Below are 25,622 nucleotides of genomic sequence, written 5' to 3'. Positions count from 1 at the left end.
ACACAAGCTTTTAGGCTCTGGGCAAAACTAATTGCAGTCACAGTTATTATAATTACTCTCTTTAATTGTAGCTGTGCATATATGAGAAAGAACACCATAAAAAAGAATTCACGGAGGGGTTTGGGAACTTTCTGCTCAGCTTTTATATGATTTTTAATGCTGGTGCCTCACTGTTTGTTTCGGTTGCATAATGGGTTCAGCGTAGCCCCCCGGCGGGTACAAAAATTACCACTTTTATTTGCTAAACACATCAAGACCTCCTGACTGATACAGGCTCAGAGCTACGGACTCCACTAGAATTCTGAAGGAGTCCTGTAGTATCCGGTACCAGGATGCTCTTCAGCTTCTAGATGTTCCAGGGTTCATTGTCATGTAGTCCTGTGGTGCATCTTCTTCACAGATAAACGATGCACAAGTGCTCGGCCATCCAAAGACACTGGGATTCATCAGACCAGCGCATTAGACCCCAGCACCAACCCTGCAATTTTCAGTTTCCTACCAGAGTCTCTGCTGCTGAGCTGAAGTTCAGGGGTAGTTAGAGTTACTTTTCCACAAGGGGGTTGTAGGTGTTGGATATCATGGCTGTATGGGGTGTTTTTACTTTTCCTTTGTGTAACTCAAGTTTTGTGGGAGAGGTGCATTTATTCAGCTAGAATAATACCGCCGAATAACACTGAAACAGAACAGCATGTGTGGGGTGGCTGATTTAAATATAATACACAGCTCTGATGCAGACGGGAACCATCAGGGCTCTCTACACCCTCAGAGAGGGTCTAATCTATTCTAAAAAAATAATAGAATAAACATAATAAAATAAGTGATCAGTTCTAATGTTATTTTATCCACTCATAATTTTACACACAACATTTAAACACATGCAAATCTGAGCAAACAAACCATTCATACCTGCCTAATCAATATGTGTTGGAATGTGAAGGATTAAATGAAGGAAGCCCACTCCTGCTGTTGGTGATTGGTGGTCCAGCTATACATTTTCATAAGGTGAAGATTTCAAATGACAGTAAAGATGACAAATCATATCGTAATTTGTTTATGACAAGTTCCGCCCGCTGTGCCAGCTGCAATAATATCTGTCTGCAGAGCCGCGTGGACGTGACTGTCATGCATGTTAAACCCTGGCATGTTGTCTTCATCTTCCTCTGAAGTGCAAGTTTTATTATTATTATTATTATTATTATTATTATTATTAATAATAATAATAATAATTATTATTATTATTATTAATAAAAGTACAATAATAATATTAAATTTATGGTATTATATATTACTATTAATTGTATTATTATCACTATTATTATTATTATCATTATTATTAAAATTATGATATGTTATATTATTATTATTAATATTAAAATTATGCTATTTTATATTATTATTATTATTATATTTCATTTAATTATTATTATTATATTTTATTTTATTTTAATATTATTATTATTATATTTCATTTAATTATTATTATTATATTGTATTAATTATTATTATTATATCTCATTTAATTATTATTATTATATTTTATTTTATTATTATTATTATTATTATATTTCATTTAATTATTATTATTATATTTTATTTTATTATTATTATTATTATTATATTTCATTTAATTATTATTATTTTTATATTTTATTTAATTATTATTATTATATTTCTAAAACGTATGCATTTATAGCTTTTATATAGTCCCATGTTTAGCGAGACTGTATATGTTATTGATCCAGTCTAAGATCAAGGACGGATTAAGGATAGTCTGGGCCCCTGGGCAAAGAGTTGCCCAGAATTAAATTAAATTTAAATAATTGCTAAATTGCTAAATTAATTTGTGTCTCTGCACTTAAGAGAAATTGAACATAATAATTTTGAAACAATACAAATAAGAAACATTAAGTAAGGGCCTGAATCGCATATTTGCAACAAAACGTCTGTTATGAAATATGGTAGCTTGCCTGGCAATTTGTAGGTCCCTAGAAAGTCAAGGAGCCATGGTAAACGACTTCTATGGAAGTCAAGGGCCCCATAGCAGGGGCCCTCGTGATCAAGGGCCCTCTAATGGTATGCCCTGCTCTTCTCTAGGGCCCCCTGGTAGGGGCTCTCATAACCAGGGCCCTCTAAAAATATGCCCCCCTCTTTCCTAGGACCCCTAATAGCCAGAAGTCGAAGTCAGAGCAGTGCCACAACGCCTCATCCATTTTCTTAAGGGGCCCAAAAGCATGGCTAGGGGCCCCAAAAGCATGGCTAGGGCCCAAAAGCATGGCTAGGGGCCCCAAAAGCATCGCTAGGGCCCCCAAGAGGCCCTGGGGTTAAAGTCCCTAATAGTCAGAGGATCCTTAAAATGGAGGGCCCTCGGAAATAAAAATATATTGTATCATAAATGTTGATAGGCATTGCAAAATGTTTTGGGCCGGGGCCCCCTGACCTCAAGGGCCCCTGGGCGCTGGCCCCACTGGCCCGGTCAGTAATCCAGCCATGGGTAAGATAGCCGAGGTTTAAGAGTCATGGATAGAATTTGTGAGGTTACAGTATCAGGCTCGTATGGCACTTTGAGCCTCTCATAGATAAAATCTCTGGATAAAAACAGTTTACTGTGGTTACTGGATGGTTCTAGAATCATGACGTTACAGGTATTGAGTGGATGGAACCTGTCAGAAATCATGTAATCCAGTTAAAACACTTTTTAATATTTCCCAACCCTCCTTCATCTAATGCAACAGGATCATTACAACTCTCCAGACACTCATCAGCACCGGGAGGAAAAGTTGGCTGTGGGGGGAAATGAGATTGCGTCTCTCTCTCTCTCTCCTCGCGCTCCAGCGCCTCTATTTTTTATCTTTCTTTTTTGGAAGGGAGGAGGCTAAATACCTGATTATCCTACATTTAGGAGCGTGGGGGGAAAAAGCAGGCGGATTGTAATCAATCCTTTTAAAAATCACAGCGTGCGTGCCGCTCCTCTCCGGCAGGATAAATGTGACACAGGGGCTTCCAATTCCTCTCCCTGATGAATCACTCGCCGCTTAATGATTACGGGAATTGTCATCGACTGATCATCAGTCTCCATTTGTTTCAAATCAACGTCAGGAGTTCGGAGCGCTCGCACAAGTGTGTGTGTGTGTGTGTGAGTGTGTGTGTGTGTGTGTGTGTGTGTGTGCATTCTCTAGATTGCCTATCCTCATCTACAGTACTCTCTACTCAGAGGTCATGTATCGTGTGTGTGTGTGTGTGTGTGTGATGGAATAAGAAATGTCTAATGGTGGTGGTTCCTGGGGTTTTTCCGTTTTGGACGCCCTGCTGCTGCTTGCACAGCAACCCCAACAACAACCACAAGCTGTTCATCATTCCATGTGTGCACGTTGTATATCTAAAGTATCAAAAGTATGTGGACACTAGATTATTTATTGAAACGGAACGTTTATTTGCCTTTGTAAGAGTCTCAGATTTTCTGGGAAAGCTTCCCACAGGATTTTGGAGTGTGTCTGTGGGAATGTTTTCCTGAATTTCAGGCACTAATGTATGAGGCTTTCTACAGGATTTTGGAGTGTGTCTGTGGGGATGTTTACTTGTTTGTTTAAAGCATTTGTAATTTCAGGCACTAATGGTTGAGGCCTCAAACAGGATTTTGGAGTGTGTCTGTGGGAATGTTTACCTGAATTTCAGACACTAATAAATGAGGCCTCAAACAGGGTTTTGGAGTGTGTCTGTGGGAATGTTTGCCTGTTTATTCAGAGCATTGTACCTTCAGGCACTAATGGTTAAGGCTTTCCACATGATTTTGGAGTGTGTCTGTGGGAATGTTTACCTGAATTTCAGACACTAATAAATGAGGCCTCAAACAGGGTTTTGGAGTGTGTCTGTGGGAATGTTTGCCTGTTTATTCAGAGCACTAATAAATGAGGCCTCAAACAGGGTTTTGGAGTGTGTCTGTGGGAATGTTTGCCTGTTTATTCAGAGCACTAATAAATGAGGCTTCAAACAGGATTTTGGAGTGTGTCTGTGGGAATGTTTACCTGAATTTCAGAGCATTGTACCTTCAGGCACTAGTGGTTAAGGCTTTCCACGTGATTTTGGAGTGTGTCTGTGGGAATGTTTACCTGAATTTCAGACACTAATAAATGAGGCCTCAAACAGGGTTTTGGAGTGTGTCTGTGGGAATGTTTGCCTGTTTATTCAGAGCACTAATAAATGAGGCCTCAAACAGGGTTTTGGAGTGTGTCTGTGGGAATGTTTACCTGTTTATTCAGAGCACTAATAAATGAGGCCTCAAACAGGGTTTTGGAGTGTGTCTGTGGGAATGTTTGCCTGTTTATTCAGAGCACTAATAAATGAGGCTTCAAACAGGATTTTGGAGTGTGTCTGTGGGAATGTTTACCTGAATTTCAGAGCATTGTACCTTCAGGCACTAGTGGTTAAGGCTTTCCACGTGATTTTGGAGTGTGTCTGTGGGAATGTTTACCTGAATTTCAGACACTAATAAATGAGGCCTCTAACATGATTTTGGAGTGTGTCTGTGGGAACCTGTTCAGTCCGAGCACTTCTAGTTTCAGGTGCTGATGGATAAAAAGGCCTGTATTAAATATCACGTTCCAGTGTATCACAAATGAGTTTTAATTGGGTTGAGATCAGGGCTCTAATACCACTGTATGGCCAAAAGTATGTGGACACCTGACCATAAACTTTTTGGACATGCTCTTTTAGCCTTTTATCTTACTGCTGATTTAAAAGCATCTAATTTATTTGATCATTTAAAACAAAATGAATTCAGCAGATGTGGATGAAACGCCTAAATTCAATCATTAAAAGAGGTGTCCACATACTTATGGCTAATATATATTTCCCAGAACATATTTAAGCACTTGTAGCGTTCTCTTCTCTCTATGAAATGAGACAGAACGTCTTCATGTATCTGTGTTAAACGAGTTTGATCTTGTGGTGTAAGTCATGTTGTGTATCTCCAGCTGTTAGACAGATGTAGTTGTAGTTACAGGTCGTACCGGTGTGTAAAACACCCCGGCGGGAGCGCGCGAACTCACCGGAGACCCCCGCTCGTACAGGTCGACGTAGTCCTCCACGCCGCCAAACGATCCTTATGAAAATAGAGCCGTGGACCACATTAATTTCATCCTCCACAATTATCCTCGGGGCCCGAGCACCGGGGGCCGCCGGACTATAAATCACAATTAGGAGCCGAGTCAGGAGCGTTCATTAGGCTCGGCGAGGGTGCGCAGGGATGCGAGAGATGTAGGATCAGCACTGTGGGGCATGTGGGAGCACAGCTGCAAAATAGCCAGGATTGATTTAGATGTTTCAGGTGTCGGTGAGGCTCCTCTAACACGAGAGGTGGAGGGATGAGCTGGAGGAACCGACACCTCCAAATATTCATGTGGAAAATAGAAGCATGTGTTCAGCTCTGCAAGGGGAAACACATAAATGCAAACGTCCACTTACAGACACGGTCATCTGATATTTATTTATTTATTTATCTGCTGTTAAATAGAGTTTTAAGATTCACCAGGTCTATTTTTATGGTTTTTGTCCTGTCAAATTTTTATTATGTGAACGTAAAACTCAGTGCAACCACTTAGTACCACTTACAGCTACAACTAGTTTATTTAGTCTTTTTTTCTTTTTTTGCTTTAAAAAATCTTTAAAAAAATAAATAAATCAAATTTAAGTAAATGCTTGGTGTTACAATAATAATAATAATAATAATAACAATAATAATAATAACAACAACAATAATAATAGTAATAATAATAACAACATCAAATAATAATAATAATAGCAGCAAAAAAATTATTTATAATAATAAGAATAAGAATAACAATAATAATAATAACAGCAGCAAAAAATTAATAATAAAACTAATAATAATAATACCATTATTATTAATTATTATTATTATTATTATTATTCATTATTAATAGTACTGTATGTATAAGCAGGTTATTTTTTTTATAGCAATTTTATATTTTATTATTTAATAAATTGTATTATTTAATAGAAAACTCTTCATTCATTAGTCCAGTAAAATGCCAATAATTACCTAAAATTATTAAAACAGTAACTACAAGAAAATGTAATGTTTTAATAATAGTTGTTATTTTTTATTATTAGTTTTATTATTATTATTATTGTATATTTTATTATTCTTTCATTTACATTTATGTATAAATAGTCCTTAAATAGATAACTATGTAATGTTTTAATAATGTTTATTTTAATTGTAATATTTTTATATTAGTATTATTATTGATATTATTACTCTTATTACTATGATTATTAAATACATCTTTACATTTCTGCTCATTTTATTCAGTGAAAAATATGAATTATTTTAATTAAAGTGAAACAGACTTAAACAGGCATGAATTCATTTGTGTTTTAATAGATGTGATACATCTGAAATGAATCACATCATTTCTCTCACTGATTAGTTTCAATATTAACAAAGAAAGCTAATTAAAAAGCCTGGATATGATCTGCGCTTCTTCTCGTATGAATATAATCAGACTGTTGTAATAAACCGGACTCTCTCTGATATTTCCTGCAGTACTGAGGAGTGAACGCTTGTGTTTATGGACTCAGGAAAAGCCGAACGTTATTTGAATTATTTAGAAACGTCTCAATATTCCGTCGCCTCTGAAGAAACGGAGCGGAATGAAGATTAGCAGCACTAATTGTGCCTAATGCTCTTCTTCAGCGCTTTATTTTCCTCCCCGAACCCTTTCACTGTGAAGTCGGTCCGATGTTTCTCTGATGGCAGGAGCGGTGGCGCCTCTTCTTTTAGAGAAATAAAGAAGAAGAGGGGTGGGTGAGGGGGGCGAGCGCAGGGCTGAGTGCACAGTTACCCACCTCAATCAAGAGCTGCATTCATAATTCAGCAGAGCAGAGATCTGTGCAGCAGGTCAAAAAGTCTGCTGCATAATTGAGGAGCTCAGAAAGCACCAGCGGCTCCACGCTGCCACTCCACAGCTGTAAAGAGCCAAACCAGGATGTGTGGGTGTGGGCTGGTACCCACTTCCACCCCAATCTCCACATTCGCTAAGACGAGAAATTAGTTTCAGGTAGCGCTAATCTGATTCTGCCAACTCAGGGCATCACAGATTTACTCCCTCACTCACTCACAGTTTGTTTATTTATTAGGATTTTAACGTCATGTTTTACACTTTGGTTACATTCATGACAGGAACGGTAGTTACTCATTACACAAGATTCAGAGATCAGTTCACACAAGGTTATATCAAACACAGTCATGGACAATTTAGTGTCTCCAGTTCATCTCATTTGCACGTCTTTGGACTGTGGCAGGAAACCGGAGCTCCCGGGGAGAACATGCAAACTCCACACAGAAAGGACCCGGACCGCCCCACCTGGGGATCGAACCCAGGACCTTCTTGCCGTGAGGCGACAGTGCTACCCACTAAGCCAGCGTTTCGCCCCTCACTCACAGAGCCAGTATTTGATTAACGTTCAGACACTGGAGTACCCAAGTGATACACAGACAGTGGGAAGTTTGAACCCAGGTCCTCAGGAGCCTGCACTGAGGGGCACCAACTACACCAACAACACCAGTGTGGCTTTTTTGGAGAAGAAAAATTTTATGCATCATTTTAATTTCAACATTTGTCATTTGTTGTGCTTATTTTTCCAATATTCTATTCTGGTCAGCACCATGGTACCAGAAGTCTTAGATCTAGTCCTGATTAGAACAGCTGAAATTGAAAACTGATATTTTATTTTATTTATTTATTTATTTTATTTATTTATTAATTTTTTCATTTATTATTAATTATTATTATCATTATTATTATTGTTGTTTGTTATTATTATTTATTTATTTATTTATTTATATATTTATTTATTTATTTATATTTTTCATTGCACTTTGTCTTATTAGTGTGGACTTGGCTCCTATTTTACCTTCCAGAGGGTTGTGCCGATGTGACTTGCTGAGTTGAACGTAAGAGTGTGTGTACAATCAAAAAGTGCCCCAACACGGTACACAATATGGCCAGAAGTATGTAGACACCCATCATAGCCACACTTTTAAAAGAAACGATCCTCACAAATGCACTTTTGGGCGAGTGGGCTCAGATTTCTGCAGACAAAAAACCTCATTAGAGGAGTGGAGGCTGTTATAGCTGTGAAAGGGGGCAGACAGATGGTACAACCTGTGGTTTTAGGTGTCTTATAGGGTACACGTCTCTAAGGAGTGTATGCAAACGTTTAAATATGTTTGGGTATCGTGCTGCATTGTTGTGTGTGTGTGTGTGTGTGTCCTGTGTTTGACCCAGTAAAAGGTTCCTCTTTATTTTAAAAGCTTTTGAAAAGTCACCTGTGGTTAAAAATAATAATAATAAAAAAACGTTCATCTTGCAATCTCTAAGAGCACCTTAGCCTCGTTCCCCCAACACACACACACACACACACCCTTTTCACCTTACTAAATTATGGATCTGCTCCTCTCTATCCGACGCCCTCCTCAAACTCAGTAAAACAGACCTCGCGCTTCCGGGAGCGACTGAGGACGAAACACGTCAGCGAGGGAGAGGAGCGGCGAGGAAGGTTGTCAGGAAATTTACATACAGAGAAGCCAGCTGTCAATTTCCCAGCTGCACCCAGTCACATCTGCTGAGGGTTAAAGTGACGGGGGAGAAAATTCCCGAAAATAACCCGTCCAGAAACGTCCAGAGCGTTCGCTCAGAGTTTGGGAAAAGTTAGTGTGAGTTGTGAGGGCTGGTATGTAAATGAACACACACATGCATGTGTGTGTGTGTGTGTGTGTGTGTGTGTGTGTGTGTGTACACGTGTGTGTATGAGGGGCACTCGGGGACGCGTCAGTGTGTGCCAGTGCGTGACTACAGACGGGCCAGTCGCCATCCTGACGTCTCCCTGTAGCCTCTCACTCTATCCACACGCCCCCGCTGGCACATATATATACATATATTAAAATCAGCAGCCCATCACACTTCAGCAGAAAGCCACGACTCACCCGGGCCCCTGGGGGACACTACAGTGTCCCTTCTGGCCTTACAGTGTCTTCTTGTTTAAAAATAACAACTTTTCTACACAACTTTCAATCGTGCTGAGTCTAGTTTTTATGCGGCGATTTTTGATGACAAGTTTTAATCAAATGTTGAAATTAATAATAAAATAGGACGACATTAATTTCCTTCTCTCTCTTTTGCTCTGTATATATGTATTGTTAAATATTACCAAAAATTATTAAATAAAATTATTATCATTATTATTATAAATAAACTGTATTTAGAACAGATTAATAACTCTATAGCAAATAAAGAAATATAAAAGAATAATCTCTGCTTTTACAAACTCACTACAATTAAATCCTAACCATAATATGGGCAACTATGAACGATTTTACTAGTTGTTGTAATATGAGGTACTGTGTGTGTGTGTGTGTGTGTGTGTGTGTGTGTGTGTGTGTGTGTGTGTGTGTGTGTGTACACTATGAGTATTGTGTGTGTGTGTGTGTGTACTATGAGTATTGTGTGTGTGTGTGTGTGTGTGTGTGTACTATGAGTATTGTGTGTGTGTGTGTGTGTGTACTATGAGTATTGTGTGTGTGTGTGTGTGTGTGTGTGTGTGTACTATGAGTATTGTGTGTGTGTGTGTGTGTACGTGTGTACTATGAGTGTTGTGTGTGTGTGTGTAGTGTTGGTATATATGCACTATTAGGATAGGGTGTGTATATATGTGTATAGTGGTGTGTGTAAATTTTAAGTGGTGTGTGTGTGTTCTATGAGTATTGTGTGTGTGTAGTGTTGGTTATATGCACTATGAAAATGGTGTGTGTATATATGTGTATGGTGGTGTGTGTGTGTACTATGAGTATTGTGTGTGTGTGTGTGTGTGTGTGTGTGTGTGTGTGTGTGTGTGTGTGTGTGTGTGTGTAGTGTTGGTATATATGCACTATGAGAATGGTGTGTGTATGTATGTGTATGTATGTGTGTGTGTAATGTGGGTATATACATGCACTATGAAAATGGTGTGTTTGTGTGTGTGTATGTGTATAGTGTGGGTATATATGCACTATGTGTGTGTGTGCATTATGAGTGTGTGTGTATGTGTATGGTGTGTGTGTACATTATATGTATGGTGTGTAGTGTGGGTATATATGCACTATATGTATGGTGTGTATATGTGTGTGTGTGTGTGTGCATTATACGTATGGTAGTATGTGTAGTGTGGGTATACACTATATGTTTGTGTGTGTGTGTGTGTGTGTGTGTACATAATATGTTTGATGGTGTGTTTCTGTGTGGCTGTGTATATGTACGGTGTGTGTGTGTGTATACTATAGAAAGCTGTAATCACACAGAGACAGGCCGGTGCCGCTGCCCCTCACTACGCAGTTGAAGTTAGCATGAACTCCGCTGTACTTTATGGGCGTCTGTCAGCGTTCCTGCACTTTTATGGACTGAGCGGGAATGTGAGCACAGTCTGGATACTGATGTGCAGCCAGGAGTCACGGGCACCACGTTCATCTGCACTTCTCTTTAAAAGCTCCACCAAACACAGACGTCAGCTGAACGTTTACAGCTCAGGCCTTTACTACAGTACACTGCTTTTATTTAGTCTAATGAATAAAAAAACACACAGATTCCTGTGTTTCTGTAGGGCACCCTGTTCCGGACGGGCACCCTGTCCAGGGTATTTCCACCATGTGGTCTTGGACACACTATAAAAAAATAAAAGTCAGGAATATTAATTCTTTATATTCAGTATTTTATTAAAACCAGACGTTATTGTGTTAATGTTGTACTGTGAAGAACGACTAAATTGAAATCATCAGTACATGTGAAACGTGTGTTTACGTCAAACACTAGTTATTGTAAGTGACTTTAATTTAATTTCAGGTCATTTATTGTCTTTGAGTTTTTATTTCATGGTTTGGTTTCTTAACTAGATGTTTTTGTTGTAGTTTCATCTCGCTACCTCATCTCCAACACTGCTCTTAAAATATAGAAATGATTTATGTGTACTAATAATTTGATTTACTGGATCTGTTTAAAGAAACAAGAACATGCAGAAGAATTAAACACATCATGATTTTATTCTTACAGTACAAAAAAACTAAATTAAAAAATGTAATAATAATAATAATAATAAAAAATAATATTAATAATATAAGCAATAGTATCTACAATAATATTAATAATGATAATAATAATGATAAAAAAATAAATAATAATAATAATATAAGCAATAGTATCTACAATAATAATAATAATAATAATAATAAAAATAACAATAATAAAAATAATAATAATAATATAAGCAATAGTATCTACAATAATAATAATAATAAAAATAACAATAATAAAAATAATAATAATAATATAAGCAATAGTATCTACAATAATAATAATAATTTAGGAGCTAAAATACAGAAATTTCTTAGTTTTTGTTGCTACTGAAAAGCGAGTGAGCACAAGTGTGAAAGTGACCACATCAGTTCCTTCATACAAAAGCTCAAATTTTCCAGATTTTTCAGTTTAGTCAGATTCTTTCTGTTAAAACAGATGATTAGACGACTTCCAGCAGGTGGATTTGGTCGACTTATCAGAAGCTTGTTTACGTTTGTACAATAGCAGCCTGTTCACCTGTTATAAAACATGAACACCACAAATACTACAGAATTCTGAAATTCATTTATGTCCATATTAAAAATAATAACTTAAATCACTGGGATTGCTCTGCTGATTATATGATCTGTTGTTAAAGAAGAACAATAAATAAATAAACTGATGTACTTACACTGTCGTCCTCAGACTTTTGTCTCCAAGTGTAGTATAAAATTATTTCTAACAACTTTTTCTTTCTTGCTTTCTTAATTCTATAATTACTATGTAAATTTTGACTATATAATCTAGTTGCTCTTTTATATCTGAATGAGATATTTGTGGTGTTTGTGCTGCATGACTTGAGGATGAACAGGAAATCAGAGCGATTGTTATTTTTCAGTTTGTGATAATTTACATGGTTTTGTACATAATATTCAGAAAGACAGAAAAGGCAGGAAATGATTTATTAAGTTTTCTGATTATCTCTCTGTGTGTGTGTGTGTGTGTGTGTCTGATATTAATAGAGTGAAAGTGTGTTTACATGAAGGAGGAATTTAGTAATAATCAGAAACATTGTGTGTATCTGAATAAAAGCAGAATAAATGAAGCTGGAGAAACTGGAGATATCAGAAGAGATGTGAATAATTACAAACACAATAAACCCAGCTGACGAGGCAGAGAAGAGAGAGGAGAGAGAGAAGTGAGAGAGAATCAGATGCACTGTCATCCCGACTCAAATCTGTTTCTCTTTCTCCGGGCGCAGGGAACTTTTTGAGAAGCTGCTAATGCTTAAATGGGGTTAGCAGGAGGTTAAAAAAGCGCTACATGAGCGCACTCATAAATATTTGACGCTGCTGACTAGAAAAAGTGCGGCGGCGCTCATGAGGGAAACGTCCCGTGTCACATCGGCTCACTCCACTTGCTCCTACAACCACGAGGTTTGACCCCGATGAAGAGAGGGTACCGGCGGCGCCTCGTCTCTACCTCTTTTACACCTCCGAGCTTCCGGACGGAACACGGAGCGCATTTTTTTATGAGCTGTCGGGGACGTGGCAGCGGAAGCTTTTATTACAGGCGTGAGAGGACCTCCGTGTTGTGTTGTGGTGTTCAGAGGGGTTTCGGTAAAAGCTTTCTGACATTTAACACGTGTACGGTGACCCAGTCAGTTCAGAACCACACACACACACAGTTCATTCTGCTTTTCGAGTGTGTTTTTTTTGTCCTGAACTTATATAAACATGAATTGTAACTCCAATGTTTATGAATTATATAAAGCATACAAATATATGCTTCAAAACAGTTTAGGGAAGGCCCTTTCCTGTCCCAGCAAGACTGTATTGCTGTGCACAAAGCAGCTCTATAAAGACATGAACAAAAGCTCGATTTAAAAACCAATAAACTCCAGTGTCCTGCACAGAGTCCTGACCTCAGCCCCACTCAACAGCTCTGGGATGAACCGGAACATCAACATCAGCTCTTTTGACTAAGTGGACTTGACTAAAAATTCCCACAGACATACTTCTTATGAGAACCTTTCTTAAAAGAGTGGCTGCTGTTCTAACTGAAATAGTGGTCACTCTGTTTTAATACAGTTTGTTTTTGAACTGGGATGTCCGACAAGCTCATGGTCGGGCGTCCAAATACTTTTGGCCATTTAGTGTATACAGAGATAAGAAAAGAGAGAATTCAGAAAAGGGTTTTGACTGAAATCTATCAGCATTTATCGTCTCATAGGTCAGAGATTAGCGTAATTATTTTGTTATTATTCTGAATTCTATATCGTATTATTGAATACGACAGTGAGTGCTGACAAACAGAAACATGGCAGACTCCACTGCTAAAGCATTTCATATCTCTTTGGTTTTGTTTGTTTATTAGGATTTTTAACATCATGTTTTACACTTTGGTTACATTCATGACAGGAACGGTAGTCACTCAGTACACAAGGTTATATCGAACACAGTCATGGACACTTTAGTGTCTCCAATTCACCTCTCTTTCACGTCTTTGGACTGTGGGAGGAAACCCACACAGACACGGGGAGAACATGCAAACTCCACACAGAAAGGACCCGGACTGGCCCACCTGGGGATCGAACCCAGGACCTTCTTGCTGTGAGGCGACAGTGCTACCCACCGAGCCACCGTGCCGTCCCTCTTTGGTTTTGTAGTTTATTGTAAATTCACTAAAACCAAAATTCTACTGAATGCACCTTTAATCGTATTTAAATGAAAAGATGCACAATTAATCCTGTTTATTTATTAATGATTCTGTTTTTAATTATGAAATCATGTTGTTGATTCTAAACATTTAACATTTATATACGTGAGCTGAGTTTATTGTATGTAGAAGCAAATTATCTGCCTGTATGTAAAAAGCACAAAATCCTTGAAATGTGTTTCATTTTCCAGCTCACCTGCATTATTACTGTCGTAATTTCATCTTTTGTATTTACTTTGGAATGGAACACATTTAAAAGATTATTAAATAGTTAATAAATAGTTTATTAAATAGTAAATACTACAGTACATACAGAGTAAAACTTGCTTTTGTTCAGCGTTTCTGGGAACACACACCCTGTTAGCTCTGATCTGCAGAAACACAAATATAAATGTGTTTTCTTTTTTAATGCACAGTGTGTGTTCATCTTCCTCCAGTCATTAATCAGTGGAGATTTTTTCACTGCTGCACCTGCTACACACACACACACACACACAATATACAGCTCACACAGCCATGACTATACAGTCCGGCCCCTTACAATTAATCAGTGTACTTTACACAGAAGAAACAAATAATAAAGCAATAAAACTAAAAGATCATCAGGATAAATGAAGTACAATTATTAAAATATCATTGTAGATATTATAGATAGTTGTTGTTGTTGTTGTTATTATTAATTTTATTATCATTATTATTATTGTTATTATTATTATTAATTATTGTTATTATTATTAGTATTATTATTACTATTATTATTTTATTATTATTATTATTATTGTTGTTGTTTTGTTGTTGTTTGTTATTATTATTATTACTATTATTATTAGTAGTAGTATTATTATTGTTATTATTACTATTATTATTATATTATTATCATTTTTGTTGTTTTGTTGTTGTTGTTGTTGTTGTTATTATTATTAGTTTTATTATTATTATTATTATGGTTTGGTTAGTACTGGTTTGGTTAGTACTGGTTTGGTTAGTTCTGATTTGTTTAGTGTTGGTTTGGTTAGTACTGGTTTGTTTAGTACTGGTTTGGTTAGTACTGGTTTGTTTAGTACTGGTTTGGTTGGTGCTGTACGTATTTCAGAAGCATCGTGTATCAGTGGTTGTATCAGTGGTGATGTTTCCTGTTTCTCTCTGTGCAGGTTTGGATCTTGTGAAGCTCTTTGTGCTTTATGAAGCTGCGCTGGTTAGAAACTGACCAGTAAATATAAACAATGCTCCAGTGGGTTTACGCTGGTTTAGGTGGGATCTGGCTGAGGATCTTAGAAATGCTCAACTCATCACAATTTAATTCCATCTAACACTGAATCACTGAACCACAATTCATCTGTGCACTAACCTGTTACCATGTCTGTCGTGTGGTGAACACGTGCTTTATTTTATACTGTTTTTGCATGGGGTCTCGTTACTGGAGGTCAAACATCAGGGCAGCACTTAAGCCAAACGTATGTGGACGTCAGGTGTGGAGTCAGGCACCGATGCTGGATTAAAAGACTTGTAATTGGCATTCCAATGCATGTCAGAGGTGTAGATTAGAACTGAGGTCAGAGCTGTTTGCTGGACACTGAAATTCCTCCACAGCAAACTTCTTAAATCGTTAAGTGTTTATGACTTTTACTTTGTGCTCAGGGATCCGAACAATGTGTGACAAACATGATTAGAAGGTGTCCACATACTTCTGACCATACGGTGTGTAAACCCGTGTAAGTATTGTGTGTGTGTGTGAGGTTGAGTGTAATGATGGTTCTATCTTTCATTAGTTGAGATAATAACCAGACCGCTCCGTGTGTATGTGTGTGTGCGCATCCGTGTGTGTGTGTGTGTGTGTGCGTGTTCCCCCCTGAGGGGCGGCTCGGACTGATTCAGGAACATGTTTAAACAGATGATACCTGCGGGGACGTAAATAAATTGCGGTGTGGTTTTTATTTGTGGAAGGAATCGATATGGTTGGAAATGAGTTTGGGACCGGGCGCGCTCGGTGTCGCGCTTTAATATCACCGACAACACGGCGCTCAGGACACACCTAAAGGTCGCCAATCAACTCGGTGTTTTAGGGCAAGTCAATCATTTGATAGTGCTTTATTGGAGACGAGGCTGGAAAGCGTGTGTGTGTGTGTGTGTGTGTGTGTGTGTGGTCCACAAGTTTGTTCCTTCAGGAAAAGTTTATTATGCTTTTAGTGTTCGATGATCGCTGAGACTCCCTGACACACGTGCAGTCATGATATGCGCTGTGTGCTTCGTTCACTGCGATGTTGGGCATGTCTGAGCCTTCCATGTCATACAGAAAATCAGACCTTTGTGTCCTATGTCAGTCTCTGACTGAATGAACACAAATTCACACAGTCACACTCCGAAATCCTGTTTAAAACCGTTTCTGAAGAGGAAATGAATACTCAATCATTTTGGAATGGGATAGACTGGGTCTAACAGCCTCTTGTAGCGCTTTTCAAGAAAGAGAGGTTTCTTTAAACCTTGGTGTTTTGTAGAGAACCGACCCGCGTTTCCACCAGTTTTGGGAACCAAGCACGTCATCAACGGTGGGCGTTACAAAAAAAAAGTACAGAGTAGTAACATGATGGTGGAGCGTGTGGATTATCTGTGGGGATTTGTGCTGCTGTTACAGATGTTGGTTTTTATGTAAAAAGCATCGATCAGCTGTTGGTGATAAGAAGACGTGACGTGTTTGTCTCATTTGTACTGGTTATATGCGCTCTGCACTGGTTATAAGTGCTCTGTACCGGTTATAAGTGCTCTGTACTGGTTATAAGCGCTCTGTACTGGTTGTAAGAGCTCTGTACTGGTTGTAAGTGCTCTGTACTGGTTATAAGTGCTCTGTACTGGTTATAAATGCTCTGTACTGGTTATAAGTGCTCTGTACTGGTTATAAGTGCTCTGTACTGGTTATAAATGCTCTGTACTGGTTATATGCGCTCTGTACTGGTTATAAATGCTCTGTACTGGTTATAAGAGCTCTGTACTGGCCAAATTCATCATGCGTTTTATTACAACAAGCCACGTTATGCTTTATTTTTCACGTTAAGCGTTGTTCGTTCTGTCCGGGTGACTTTTACAACGTCATATCAAACAGTTCGTCTCATTTGAGGCGCTTTGAATATATCAGCCGCAAACTGGATCAGAATTTAATCAGGTCACTTTCAAAGTTGGAGGTGCAGCATTAAGCTCCATACGAGAAACCAGCACAGCGGTGTTGCAGCTTCTCATGTGAAAGCACCCAAACCTCGACACTGTGACACGCCCACCGTTGACGTCACGGTTCGAGTATTCTGTGGTGCCAGATTAGAACCCTAGTTCTCTGTCTGGAACCTCTTTATTTCGGTGGAAACACTCGGAACGAGTTCAAAATCAAGTTTGCGAACCGGAAAAGGGGTATCAGACGGGTGTCTTCATGTTTTTGGTCATATGCTGTTGATTTAACATGCTCATATTTATTTCACACACATTTTTGTTAACCTTTTCTTGAATTTGTTTCTGTTTGTTGTCTTCTGGTTGCAGATCTGACGTCTGGATGTGTTGAATCTTCAGTGACGAGGCTGTGTGGTGAAGTGAAGCTGACCAGGATGACGGTCAGAGCGTCGGGTAAGTGAGAACCGAGGAACGTCCCTTTTTTTCTCGGTAATGAGGAATTAATAACAACTCAGCGCAACATTGTGCTACTACCATGCCGTGCTTGACAGTAGGTACAGTGTTGTTGGGTTTAAATGCCCTACTTTTTCTCCTCTGGTCACGGTTTCTGAATAACTCAAAACAATTCATCTAACAAAGAGAGATAAATGATTATTATCTTCTTTAGTAGGCTTCTTTTTTCTGTGTTTAATAGACTCAATAGCAGGTTTAATAGCAGAATTAAGTCCATGGAGATGTAGAGCTGGCTCGACTGTGGACAGACACCAGTATTCCAGATATTCCTGATTTGTATTCACGGTTCTGTGATCACATCTGACCGAATGTTAGATGCATGTGTCTCAGCAGTATGTGTCAGTGCAGGTTCTCTTCCCAACCTTGGTAAAGAGACCACTGCTCCATCTGCTCAGTACCTACATACAGTTGTTTGTACAGATGATCTGAAGGACCTGAAGTTGTTTGTCTGAGGCTTGAATTGAGCTTGTTAGGGTGATTTTACCTGTAATGGCAACCCGATAATAAATGCTGCATGTTTTTGACTAATTATACTCACTCACTTACTTCACATTTTCAGCATTTAGCAGATGCTTTTATCCAAATCAACTTATAGTTTAAGCAGTTGAGGGTTAAGGGCCTAGCTCAAGGGCCCAACATTTTGCAACCTGGCAGTGGTGGGGTTTGAACTAGTTAGCTTCTGCTTACTGGTCCAGTTCTTTAACCACTAGACTACAACTGCACTTTCTTAACCGCTTATCCAATCAGGGTCGCAGGGGGTGCTGGAGTCTATCCCAGCTTTTCAATGGGCGCAAGGCACACAGTAACACCCTGGACGGGGCGCGCACACACACGCACACACACACACATTCACCTATAGGGCAATTCGGTGTCTCTAACCTGAATGCATGTTTCTGGACTGTGGGAGAAAACTGGAGCAGAGATGGGGAGAACATGCAAACTCTGCACAGAAAGGAGACGGGTTGCCCCACCTGGGGATCAAACCCAGGACCTTCTCGCTGTGAGGCGACAGTGCTACCCACCGAGCCACCGTGCCGCCCACTAATCATACTTGTCTTATACATGACAGGTCACAGCAAGAAGGGCCTGGGTTCGATTCCCTGGCCGGGCAGTCAGGGTCTTTTCTGTGTGGAGTTTGCATGTTCTCCCTGGTGTTCTGGTTTCCTCTCACAAATCTAAAGTCATGCAGTCAGGCCAACTAAATCTACTAGAAACTATCCTGAGAGTGTGTGTGTGTGTGTGTGTGTGTGTGTGTGTGTTTGTCCTGTGGACAAACTAACAAATGCTTTGCGTCACTGTGGCCTTGATCACGTTTTAGCCCCAGCGCCTGCACAACACCAGCTACCCACTAAGCGTGATGTTTTTGTAACTTTTTTAGTACAAACCATTTGTTCTGACTATTATTATTTCTTCGAGTCCTAACGAGAGCAGCAGCAGCATTTGGGATCCCAGCGAGCGAGGTCGAGCGGCTTCGGCGGGTCTTTCTGCCTGCTGTTGCTCTATAAACAAACATCTGTTCACACCAGGCTTCCTCTAATAATACCGGCTTACAGCCGTGTGTGTGTGTGTGTGTGTGTGTGTGTGCATTCTATTTTACTAAGCCATCCGGTCTTGTCAGGGGCACAGAGCTCAATCACACTCTGTTTTTTGGGGGGGAGGTGGGAAACCAGAGAGAACATGCTCAACTCCACACACAGTGATTGGAGGTGAGGATTGAACCAGGGTCCATAGGACCCTCATAGCTATGCAGCATCTACTTTAGCAGGTGGGCCTTTGGTGCCTTGTTTGCTGGTGTGTGTGTGTGTGTATGTGTGTTACTAAGCCATCCGGTCTTGTCCTGGGACCACAGGACCCGTGCTCGTTGCAGGTGGAGCTCTGGTGCCTCTTGTTTGCTGATGTGTGTGTGTGTGTGTGCAGGTAGTTTTGATTTTGTACAGCTTCCTAAGAGCTGGGTACTGTCTATAAGGAGTTTGGCATGTTCTCCTTGTGTCTGTTTCCTCACACATTTAGAGTAAGAGTAAGAACTAGCTGTTGGTTAAGCAGTGCATTTACTTTTTTAAGCACTGGCTCTGTCTGTCTGTCTGTCTGTGTGTGTCTGTGTGTGTGTATGTGTGTGTCTGTATACGTGTGTGTGTGTGTGTATGTGTGTGTCTGTATACGTGTGTGTGTCTGTGTGTGTCTGTATACGTGTGTGTGTATGTGTGTGTGTCTGTATACGTGTGGGTGTGTGTGTGTGTGTGTGTCTGTGTACGTGTGTGTCTGTGTGTGTGTGTGTGTCTGTGTGTGTGTCTGTGTGTGTGTGTGTCTGTATACGTGTGTGTGTCTGTGTGTGTGTGTCTGTGTACGTGTGTGTGTCTGTGTGTGTATGTGTGTGTCTGTGTACGTGTGTGTGTCTGTGTGTGTGTATGTGTGTGTCTGTATACGTGTGTGTGTGTATGTGTGTGTCTGTATACGTGTGTGTGTCTGTGTGTGTCTGTATACGTGTGTGTGTGTATGTGTGTGTGTCTGTATACGTGTGGGTGTGTGTGTCTGTGTGTGTGTGTGTGTCTGTGTACGTGTGTGTGTGTGTGTCTGTGTGTGTGTCTGTGTCTGTGTGTGTGTGTGTCTGTATACGTGTGTGTGTCTGTGTGTGTGTGTCTGTGTACGTGTGTGTGTCTGTGTGTGTGTGTGTGTGTGTAATGAAACATGGTGTCACAGCAGGTAGTGTTGATTCCATACAGCTTTCTAAGAGCTGGGTACTGTCTATAAAGAGTTTGGCATGTTCTCCTTGTATCTTTCCTTCCACATTTAGAGTAAGAACTAGCTGTTGGTTAATCAGTGCATTTACATTTTTAAATAATAATAAAAATAATAATAAACTCACCCCCCCACTCCCTCCAGTGCTAATTAAACCCTGTAACGTACCCAGATGACGCCGATCTGATTCCACCTGAGTGTACCCGCGGCCCGTGGAGCTTTAGGAAGCGTGTAAAACACATCCATACGTCGCCGATTTTCTGCTCACGCCGCTAATCAAAGCGCGTAAATCCCCGGCGCCGGGCGCTCGGAGCATTAGGCATGCAGGAGCGGTCAGCCTCGTGCAATTAACGCCAATTACACTTCTACTTTTATGATGTCTGCTGCTCGCGTTACACAGGAATAATTGCTTTTATAGCTTTTAGTTGAATGTCTGTCTCTTTTATGACGGCCCGCGAGGATTCTCCAAAAAAACACCTTTTACAAAACCACCTGAAATGTCTGTTGCGCTAATGGATTAATACCGGCGGCTGGTCCGGAACCCGGTGGGGCCCGGCGGGGCCGCCAAATCAATTTCTTAGCGCTGACTAAAGAATTTACAGCGTGATGATGGTAGAACCTCCATCACTTTACCTGCTCTCACCTTCAGCTGTAAATCACGTACAGCAGTACAGTACAGGAGCTCGCTCATCCGTTCGTTCATTCATTCAGTTCACTGACCGATCAGGGTCACAGTGGGTACCATGTACCATGTTACACATTGCTAATGCAGCATCTACTTTAGCAGCTCTGATGCCTCTTGTTTTCTGGAATGTACTTGCGTGTGTGTTGTGTGTGTGTGTGTTGTGTTGTGTGTGTTGTGTGCTTTCTAAGAGCTGGTTACTGTCTTTAAGGAGTTTGGTATGTTCTCCTTGTGTCTGTTTCCTCCCACATTTAGAGTAAGAGTAAGAATTAATCGTTGGTTAATCAGTGCATTTACTTTTTTAAGCAATGTGTGTGTGTGTGTGTGTGTTTGTGTTACTAAGCCATCTTGTCAGGGTGCAATTTTCACTGACCGATCAGGGTCACAGTGGGTCCCATGTACCATGTTACACCCCTGCCAGAGTGCTTGTTTACACCTAGGGTCAATTTAGAACAGTTAGATCATCTACTGGCATGTTTTTCCAGAGGAAATCTAACCCAAACCTGGGTTGTGGTACCATTATGGGTGGCTCATAAGCCTGAAGAAGCATGAAGCATGAAGAAAGAAAGTGTAGTTACCTGGCTTAATGCTAGTTTTTGTTCATTGCTGTATCCTGATCAGGGTCATGGTGGGTTTCAGAGCCACCTGTGTGCAGATCTTTTTGCTAGCCGCCTGTACTAGTCACTACATAATATACCTAAAGTTCTCTGATAAAAGTAATAAATGCGTCCATAAAAATAACTGAATAAATAGATAAATAAATAAATAAATAAATAAATAAATAGACACACCAATCATCTGGTTGTTTCAGTCTTTAACCAGCTGGTTTATGGTGTATTATGTATGTATGTATGTATGTATGTATGTATGTATGTATGTATGTATGTATGTATGTATGTATGTATGTATGTATGTATGTATGTATGTATGTATGTATGTATGTATGTATGTATGTATGTATGTATGTATGTATGTATGTATGTATGTATGTATGTATGTATGTATGTATGTATGTATGTATGTATGTATGTATGTATGTATGTATGTATGTATGTATGTATGTATGTATGTATGTATGTATGTATGTATGTATGCATGCATGCATGTATTTATTTATTTATTTATTTATTGGCACTGCATTGTAGTATTTATTTATTTATTTATTTATTTTTTTAATTGTTGTCCCAATTTTTATTTCTTTTTTGCATTCTTGAAACTTTAAATCATTACAAATTAACAAAGTTGTAAGCAAGCAAATTACGATATGCAAAATATATTATAAAAAGAAAGAAACTGAGCTGCAGGATGAACAGCGATTACACAGTAAACAATGAGCAATAAATTACATCTCACAAAATAAATAAATAAATAATTATTCAATTAAATGTGTAAAAAAATAATAAAAAAATATTTAATTAAATATGTAAAAAATAAATAAGTAAATAAATAAATAAATACATCTACAATGGCTGCTTTTCTGCAAACACTACTGGAGGAACAACAAAGGAAACATGAACAAGCAAAACATCAAATAAATAAATAATTCAATTCCATTCAATTTATTTATAAAGCACATTTAAAAGCTGAAGCTAACCAAAGTGCTGTACAGCAGAATACGACAATAAAAGAAAATACATATATATATAAATATACATTGTTAAATTAATAAATATGGAATAAACAAAAATCTATAAATAAATCAATAAATAAAACAGTGAGAGTAAAAGAATCACCTGGTTAACCATCTTCATATGCCAGAGAGAAAAGGTAGGTTTGAAGACAAGTTTTAAAAGCATCAATTGAAGTCTGGGATTTAATACCAGGAGGTAATGAATTCCACAGTCTGGGAGCAGCGACTGAGAAAGCACGGTCACCCTTGTGTTTTAAGCGAGACTGAGGTACGTTTAGTAAAGATTTGTTTGAAGATCGGAGTGTCCTTTGTGCCTTATAGGGACATAACATGTCACTGATGTACAATGGGGCCATACCGTGGAGCGCCTTAAATACAAAGAGTCAAATTTTAAATTGGACCCTATATTTGATGGGGAGCCAGTGTAGGGAGGCCATGACAGGTGTAATGTGTTTACGTTTTTTCGTACCAGTAAGCAATCTAGCGGCGGCATTTTGGACAAGCTGCAACCGGGTCAAAGAAGACTGACAAACACCCATGTACAGTGAATTACAATAATCAAGGCGTGACGTAATAAAGTCATGAACGACTGTCTCAAAATCTTTAAATGACGTGTGAAAACATTTCAATTTGGCAATGTGTCTTAATTGGTAAAAGCTACTTTTTACAACGGAATTAATTTGTCTATCAAATTTGAGAGCTGGATCGAAAATACTGTAAGATAAGATAAGATAAGACTTTATTATCCCACGGGGGGAAATTTGTAGTGTTACAGCAGCTTTCAAGAATATAAAAATAAAAAATACAAAGTGTTTACACATATGTACACATATATTAAAAAGTAGAAAGTAAGAATATGTAAAAAATAAGCCTGTCGCTAAAGGAGCTGCCCAGCGCTGCCACAGTCTCATGCAGTGGGTGATCAGTGTTCTCCATTAGGGATGAAAGCTTGGCCATCATCCTTCTCTCCCCCACTGCTTCCACCGAGTCCATTTACATTACATTTACATTTTCAGTATTTAGCAGACGCTTTTATCCAAAGCGACTTACACAGTCAGCGGAACACAATGAGCAATTGAGGGTTAACAACAGTGGCAACTTGGTGGTGGCGGGGCTTGAACCGGCAACCTTCTGTTTACTAGTCCAGTGCCTTAACCACTGAGCTATCACTGGCCCAGGGTGCAGCCCAGGACAGAACTCGCTTTTCTGATCAGTTTGTCCAGCTTCTTCCTGTCTGCTATTGTCATGCTTCTGCCCCAGCAGACAACACCATAGAAAATGGTTGATGCCACCACCGAATCACAAAAGGAGTTGAGAAGGGCCCCATGTATTCCAAAAGACCGGAGCCTCCTCAACAAATAGAGTCTGCTTTGGCCCTTCTTGTACAAGGCCTGTGTATTATCTGACCAGTCCAGTTTACTGTTAACGTGAACACCCAGGTACCTATAGGAGATAACGATCTCAATATTCCATCCCTGGATGCTCACCGGTTTCAGTGGATGTGGTTTAGTCCTTCGAAAGTCCACCACCAGCTCTTTTGTCTTGCTGGTGTTGATCTCGAGGTAATTCTGTCAACACCTAGATTTTTAGCACAGCAGGACAAGCTGGGGAAGAGAAGTTTCAAATCACCGCCAATAATTTGGGAACTTGAAGATGAACCAAAGATGACTACCTCAGACTTGCTCTCATTGAGCTGAAGGAAGTTATTAGTTAACCAGTGTCTAACCTCCTTCATACATTCAGAGAGCCTACTCAAGGAATGGTTGTCCCCAGGTTTGAGTGGAAAGTACAACTGAATGTCACCTGCATAACAAAGATAAGAAAAATTTTTCCCAGGGGGGTCAGATATAGTGAAAATAGGACAGGACCCAGAACAGAGCCTTGAGGTAAACCATAGTTAATGGGAGCTGGAGTGGAAGTCCATTTACCTCATTGAACTGCGACCTAGAGCTTTTCCTGAATCCCAGCGATGGAGTAAAGCCGCTTTAAAAGAATATTATGATCAATAGTGTCAAATGCTGCAGTTAATCCAGCATAACTAGAATGACACAATGACTAGAATCAAGAGGAAGTAATAAATCATTGGTCAGTTTAAGTAGAGCCGACTCTGTACTGTGATGAGCCCTGAAACCCGACTGAAACTAAAGTGTGGTAACAGCTGGAGATAGCCAACCTTCTTTAAAACTTTTGATAAGAACGGCAGTTCGGAAATTGGTCTATAATAAGAGAAGTAAATAAATAGGCAGGCAGTGAACATCAGGTGGCTAATACCATCCATACTGTGAAACATGACGGTGGCAGCATCATGCTAAGGGGTTCTTCTCAGCGCCAGGAACAGGAAGAAAGATGTATGAATGCAGACAAACGTAGGAACATCCATGAGCATGCAAATACACATATCGGCATCCAGTCCGATAGAGTTCTGAGGGATCTGTCATGAAGAATGGGATAAAGCGCCCAAATCCAGACATGTAAAGCTTGTAGAGGGTCTGAATACTTTCTGAATCATATAGAAATAATATTTATTTCTGTTATTTCCACTTGGTTCTGTCTGGGTGAAGCTCGGTGGATTCAGGAGAAGCTGCAGGTCTGTGGCGTCTCAGCTTTTATTTGCAGCTGGATGTTTCTCCTCCTCTGGCTGTGTGTTTGGTGCTGGGATTGGTTCACATTATGTGCTGGAATTGCTTTGACCTTGTGTTTGCGGCCTTGAGAACGGCTGAGTGAGCTCCTGAAAGAGGCGTAATAGCATGAAGCGTCCCTCACTCCAGCTTCACGCCCTCGTACCCTCGCCACGCTTATCCCTCCATCTCCACTTCCTTTGTTCTTTAGTCTGCGGACGCACTCGCCTGTGTGTTGTAGTTTTTCACTCCTCAGCTCTTCCTCCTCTTCCTCATCATCACCTCAGACGCCAGTCTGTTCACCATCCGTTATTATTTATTTCATTATTTTTAATGTTTAATCGAGTGTTTTCTCTTTATTTTATTGTATCCATTCGATACGATAAAGATAGGGCTAATGGGCTAACCCTCCGACACACACACACATCCAGCGAGCACTTCTTTTCCCCTGATAGGGGCGGGGCTTC

General features: G+C 39.5%; 1 protein-coding gene across 14 annotated transcripts in view; it reads left to right on the top strand.

Moving 5' to 3' along the window:
- Nucleotides 1–25,622, top strand: part of tenm3 (teneurin transmembrane protein 3) — an 861,875-nt gene that overhangs the window by 320,171 nt on the left and 516,082 nt on the right. For all 14 annotated transcript variants that reach the window (XM_062995505.1, XM_062995517.1, XM_062995516.1 and 11 more), the window contains one exon: nucleotides 17,346–17,429. The gene's annotated coding sequence lies outside the window, so the exon portion shown is untranslated. The remainder of the gene's footprint in view (nucleotides 1–17,345; nucleotides 17,430–25,622) is intronic.

This window comes from Trichomycterus rosablanca, chromosome 5 (assembly GCF_030014385.1).
Source record: "Trichomycterus rosablanca isolate fTriRos1 chromosome 5, fTriRos1.hap1, whole genome shotgun sequence".
Taxonomy (NCBI): Eukaryota; Metazoa; Chordata; class Actinopteri; order Siluriformes; family Trichomycteridae; genus Trichomycterus; species Trichomycterus rosablanca.
This window is presented reverse-complemented; position numbering and strand designations above follow the sequence as displayed.